Source organism: Ceratotherium simum, chromosome 4 (genome assembly GCF_057802395.1).
Source record: "Ceratotherium simum simum isolate JZ-2026a chromosome 4, ASM5780239v1, whole genome shotgun sequence".
Classification (NCBI taxonomy): domain Eukaryota; kingdom Metazoa; phylum Chordata; class Mammalia; order Perissodactyla; family Rhinocerotidae; genus Ceratotherium; species Ceratotherium simum.
In genome coordinates this window covers 15,805,631-15,812,306 of record NC_141903.1, presented here as the reverse complement: position 1 = coordinate 15,812,306, position 6,676 = coordinate 15,805,631, and the positions used below count along the sequence as shown (strand labels likewise).

At 38.0% G+C, this 6,676-nt stretch overlaps 1 pseudogene; it reads right to left on the bottom strand.

Annotated features, from left to right (window-relative positions):
* Positions 1-6,314: 6,314 nt before the first annotated feature.
* On the bottom strand, positions 6,315-6,436 carry LOC147917206 (U4 spliceosomal RNA; annotated as a pseudogene).
* Positions 6,437-6,676: the final 240 nt, after the last annotated feature.

The window sequence follows — 6,676 nt, the reverse complement described above, 5'->3', positions numbered from 1 at the left end:
GGACCACAGGGATGTGCGGGATGCATCTGGCTTTTATCCCAACTTCTGTGGTTAGTGAAGCTCGTCTGATCTGGGATTGGATAGAAACACAGCTTGTGGACTCAAAAGACACCAAACCACCTAGAAGAATGATTTGGTCTAAGCCCCTGCAGAAAACAACCCACAAATAGCTGTGTGTCCAACCACCCAAACTTCCTCATAATCCCTGTTCCCCCAGGAATGAAGAAAGATCCAGAGACAGATTGTCAATATATACATTAAGCATTCCAATTGATTGCTCTCTCAGGGCTTTTTAATATCAACACTTTGATAAGAAGCCTAAGTTGGGCCCCTAAGTGAATGAACTTTTATATCTTTCTGAATGGATATGCAGAGGCTGCCTTATTTGGTAGACTGAATCTTGAATATGGCAACGGCGTGTTTTGTTTATCTGATTTCTAGGGAAGGTTCTTTTTCAACTTTTGTGTTTTTTTGGTGGTGGTTGTTTTTAATGGAGAGGAACAATAATGATAAACTTTGTTTATCATAGTTTGTTCTCCTTGGATCAATGCAATTCACTTTCTAGTTTTCACTGAGGTGGGACTATGCTATAGGGCGTTTGTCTGATTTGTGAAATAACCTATATTTTGGAGAAGAGCTGGAAAGGTGGTTAGTATTTTTATATTATGGATTATCTGGATTATGGTGAGTTATCACAAGTAGGGAAGTAGGTGGCAGAGGTGGTTGTGAAGGATCATCTCTTCCAGTCTTAAAGTTTTTCCATGAAGTTGTTTGTTTAAATACTGAAAAAAGTTTCTAATAGCATTTGTGTAATTTACTTCCATGAACATCTTAAAAATAGATTACGTGTATAATTCCTAAGAAACATGTCTTGTTTAAGCATAATGTAAAAGTGAGTCAAGGCCATGAATTTGATTGCCTTGTGAGTCAGTATTTTCAAAGAGAAGAAATTGAGACTAGTTAGGCTACTTTTAGTTCAGACAGATGCCTGAAACACAGTAGATCTCTGAAACACACAGTAGGACCACAGCAACCTGGTCACACTTCTAGTCCTTTATCTTCTCCTAGGCTCATTTTTAACACGCAGCCTGACTAGAATCCCGTGTGCTCACCTGAAAATGTCCAGAGAAAGTTGTTTCTGACTCATGATGATGCTGTTTTCATTCTTGTACCACGCTGATTATTGGGATATTCTTCTTTCCAGAAACCTGATGTTTGCTCCTTCCCTGTAACATCTGGTCTTGGTCCTGGATCTGTCCTTTGGAGAACAGAGCTGTTCTCTAGCTCACATGCCAGAGTTTCAAATATTTGAGGATGGTTATTATCCTTTTCTGAAGTGTTCCCTTCTCCAGGCTAAACATATGTTGTTCCTTGAATCATTCCTCTTGTGGCAGGAAATGGCCTGTGAGATAGGAACTTCATGTTTCAGTTCTCTATTGTTGTATAACATACTTAATCACTAAAATCACTTTTTATTATATTAGTACTTATTATAAATGACTTAATAATATATAAAATGATGATTAAATTATTATTATATCTCATGAATCTGTAGGTTGACTGAACTCAGTTGGCTGGTTCTTGCTTGGATCTCTCATGTGGTTGCAGTCAAATTGTGAGTGGGGCTGACTTGAGTTGGGCTGACTTTCCAAGATGTCTTCATCACTCACATGTCTGGCTCTGGTCTGGGATGATTTGAATGGCTAGGACCTGGAATAGCTTGAGACTGGCTGGGCTTCTATGTCTCCATAAGGCCATTCCCTTTGGCTAGCTTGGGCTTCCTCACAGCATGGTGGCCTCAGGGTAGATGGACATTTTACATGGTGGCTCAGTGCTCCAAGATGGAAGAAGTAGAGGCTGCCAAGTACCTTAGTCTGAGCCTAGAAACTGTTAGAGAATCAGCTATATTCTATTGATCAGAGAAGTCACAGAGCCCACTCAGATGCAAGGGGAAGGGAGATAGGTTTTGCCTCTCAACAGGAGGAGCATTGAAACATTTAGGGCCATTTGCCCCTCCACTGTCAGCTCTCCTGATGCTAATGTCTAATGTCACCTCTTAAAACATAGCTGCAGTGTTCAAAACAGGACATAATAGCCTCACACGCTATCAGAGAAGCCACGGGATTTTTTTTTCTTCTTTTATCTTTTTTCTTAAAGGAATTTAAATTTATAATTTCCTACTAGCTTTCCCAATGTCTGTCACCCACTGTGGGCTCCTTAATAAAGTCATCATTCACTAGATCCTCCAAATCTTTATTTCACAAACTATTTTCAGGTCTGATATTTGTGTAAATTCCTTTTTGCATCAAAAGGCAGAATTTGATTTTTGTTAATGGAAATTTCATCCTGTTGATTTGAGCTGGTTATTGTTTTGGTAGTAGCTACCTTTAGGATGTTTGACGAATGTATTCGTAATTCAGATGGAGTTCGTGGCCTTGCTTGCTCTTGCCAATTCACTGCAGGTAGAGTGAAGTTCCTACAATACAAATCTGGTTGTTGTTGCCCCTGCATAAAACTCTTCAGAGCCCCAACTTTCCTGCCCTCAGGAGAAAGTCTGATTTTTATGCATGAACTACAAGGTTTTTTCATACCTATCTCCTGACTCTCATTCTCACTTTTTTTTGGTGGGCAAGAACATATTTCTGTTGGAGGAGGTCATCAGGAGGATGTGACCACTGGTTGACCTGCGGGCAACTGGAGGATTCTCACCCCCTCCCCTGTCCTTGGGATGTACATTCCACCTATCATTCCCTCACTAGGAGCTGTTTCAAAGACACAGCCTTGAGAGAGTAAGGTGTTGTTGAGATCATCCGGATTGTGTATGTTACTGAACCCTGTTAAGGCCTCTGTATAAACTTTTAAGATTCTGGCAGGCGGGTGTGGAGATCTACTTGTCTGCAGCCACCCAAGACAAGCCTTGTAGGTAAGTTCCCTTGCTTATTAAAACTGCCATATACCAATCTGGAGTGGTCTGCCTCTTTCTTTGGTCTCTCTTTGCCCTCCGTTTATGGAGGTCAGTTTCAGATTTCACCCCGGAAGCTCCTGAGTTTGCAAACCAACAATTTCCTTTTAAAATTTTCTAATTTTTTATTGATATATTGGAGCACAACTTTAAAAGAAATTGATCTTGGGCCGGCCCTGTGGCTTAGCGGTTAAGTGCGCGCGCTCCACTACTGGCGGCCCGGGTTCGGATCCCGGGCACGCACCGATGCACCGCTTCTCCAGCCATGCTGAGGCTGCGTCCCACATACAGCAACTAGCAGGATGTGCAGCTATGACATACAGCTATCTACTGGGGCTTTGGGGGAAGAAAAGGAGGAGCATTGGCAATAGATGTTAGCTCAGAACCAGTCTTCCTCAGCAAAAAGAGGAGGATTAGCACGGATGTTAGCTCAGGGCTGATCTTCCTCACAAAAAAAAAAAAAAAAGAAATTGATCTTATATCCAGCAACTTTCTGATTCTTTTTATTTGTTCTAATAGTTTTTCCATAGAATAATCTGGATTTCCTATGTTCACAATGTCATTGCCCATGAATAACAATGGTTATATTTTCCTTTCCAATGTCATGCATTTTATTTCATATTGAGTTGTCTGCCCTCTAGTTCACTGTTGAATAGAAGTAGTGGTTGGACAGCCTTGGCTTGTTTCTGACTTCAAAGAAAACACTTCTGACTTTTCATCATTAAGTATTCTGTTTGCTGTAGGTTTCTGTTTGAAGATACTATTTATCAGATTAAAGCAATGTCTTTCTCTTTCATAGTTTGCTTTATTTTTAGTGCCTGAATGGATATTGAATTTTAGAAGGTCCTTTTTCTGCATTAACTGGTGATCATATCCTCTTCTTTCCTTTAATGGTTAATATGGTGGATTACCAGGATAGGTTTCCACAGTTAAACCTACCCTTCATTCCTTTTTATTGCTCAGTAGTATTTCATTTATAGATACATCACAGTTTGTTTATCCACTACTTGTTCATGGACATTTGGGTTGTTTGCAGTGTTTGACTATTAACAATCAGCTGTTATGAATATTCATGTACCAATCTTTGTATGGACATAACGTTTTCATTTTTGTTGAGGGAACACCTAAGATTAGAGTGGCTAGATCATATGGTAGGTGAATGTTTAATTTAAAAAAAACTGCTAAGCTGTTTTCTACAGTGTATGTACTATTTTATATTCCTGTCAGCAATCTATGCGAGTTTCAGTTGCTCCACATCCTTGCCTTTACTTGGTATGATTATCTTTGAAATTTTAGCCCTTCTAATCTATGTGTCGTGATAGCTTATTACGGTTTTAATTTGCATTTCCCTGTTGACTAATGATGTTTTCCATCTTTTCATGTGCTTCTCAGCTATTTGTATGTTTTCTTTATGAAGTCGATGTTCAAAGTTTTGGCCTATTTTAAAAATTGGGTTGTTTTCTTTTTATTGAGTTGTAGTGTTCTTTATGTATATTCTGGCTACAAGTCTTTTATCTGGTATATGTTTTTGGAATATTTTCTCTTAGTCTATAACTTGCTTTTTCACTTTTTAAAGTGATATCTTTTATTTTATTTATTTATTTATTTATTTTTGTGAGAAAGATCAGCCCTGAGCTAACATCTGCCAATCCTCCTCTTTTTGCAGAGGAAGACTGGCCCTGGGCTAACATCCATGCCCATCTTCCTCCACTTTATGTGGGATGCTGCCACAGCATGGCTTGACAAGTGGTGCGTCCCTGCACACCCGGGATCCGAAACCTGGGCCGCCAAAGTGGAGCGCGCGCACTTAGCCGCTACGCCGCCGGGCCAGCCCCGAAATGATGTCTTTTAAAAAGAAAAATTGTTTAATTTTGAAGTCCAATTTACCGGTTCTTAAATGACTTGTGTCTTATGTGTTCTGTTTAAAAAATCTTATCTACCTCAAGGTTGTAAAGATTTTCTCTTGTTTTCTACTAGAAGCTTTGTAATTTTAAGTTTTATATATAGGTCTATGATCTACTTTTAATTAATATTTTTGTATGGTGTGAGGTAGGGGGTTGATATTATTGGATTTAGTTTGCCAACTCTTTTTTAAAAAATTGTTTTTACACTTATGCTCACCTGTGTGAGTTGGCTGTATTTTTTTCTACGTCATACATCCTTCATCTGTTTTTGAGATAAGGTCATTCTAATCTCATAAAATGAATTGGAGAGCTTATTGCCTTTTCCTATTCTCTGCAATTGTTTGTGTGCGATTAGGATTATATATTCCTTAAAATTTGGGAAAATTTACCTTTTAAACAGTCTTGGCCTGCTGGTTCTGTGTGTGTGTGTAAATATTGATTTAATTTTTTAAATGTTATTATTTATATTTTCTATGTCTTCTTTCATCCTGTTTATTATATTCTTATGGAAAATTGTTTATTTTTATGTTTTAAAAATTTTAACATAAAGACATTGTTTTAGAGTTTTTTTTACCAGTCTGACTCATTGCTATCACGTGAGAGATCGTTGACAGCTGTGACCAAATCTTATTTATCACTGTACACTCTGACACAAGCACCAAAGCCTGGGTATTGAATAAATTGGTGAAACTGGATTTCGGTCCAATAGCAAGTCTGGTCAGCTCTCCCTACAAGATATATCCAACCACTTCTCACCATCTCTTCTGCTGTCCTGCTGTCCTACTCTAAGCATCATCATCTCTTGTCTGGACTTCTGCTGCAGACTCCAGATTTCTCTGTTTCTCTTGCCCCCTTACTTTGATTTATTTCCCAGAAAACTCTCAGAAATATTCTTTTAAAACTTTTATTAGATCTTGTCATTCTCCTGCTCAAAACTCTCCAAAGGCTTCTCATCACACTTGGAATAAATTCTGAATAGAGTAGGAATATAGAATTGACAAAGGGTATCTTGAGAATCCCCAAACTTTCTCTTTAGTATACCCAACCGTGACTCTTATAACTTCCCTATAGGTACCAAATATCTTTATATTCCACCTTTTTACTCCAACTTCACCCCAACCTCAATCTCATCAATCTATAGGCTAACTGGCATCTTCAGAATTTGGGGGAAGGTTTTTTCCTGCTTCTTGGTAGAAATGTCTGCCTTCAAATGAATTGGCACCGTTTGCCTAGGACCTTATAGGGCTACAATGCTGAAGACTATCCTAATTCATCTAATTCATTAATTCAAAGCTGTACCATAATGCTCTTGCTCACATATTTGTAAATGCACCCAAGTGATTAGACGGATTATGATTTTATTTGGTAATCTTTTTCTTTTCCCGTTCTTTGGAAGACAGAATTGGTTATTTAATAGGAGTTTTTACAATGCAAGTTCTCTATGTATTTATGTCTATATATAATTATTTTTATTTTGTCTTATTTCATAAGAGTTTTGAAGCAATTTAACTAGCAATAATTGCACCCTGGATAAACCTCATTGGCTACAATACTGCCACCGTGAAAAGCTTTGAGGCAATTTATAAGAATGTTTACTATAAGATGAAATATGCACAAAAAAATAAGATATCAAGGCCAGAGAAGATAGAAATTATAATTGAAGATAATCAAGCCATTAACTCCAATGTAATTTCTAAAGTTGGAAGAACTTCTGGTTTCTGAGCTTCCTCGAAGGCAAATTAAAAGAGGAAGTAATGTCAGTTAAATTATTTGTGTAAATCATAAACAAACATAGCAGTTCCTTGGGAGA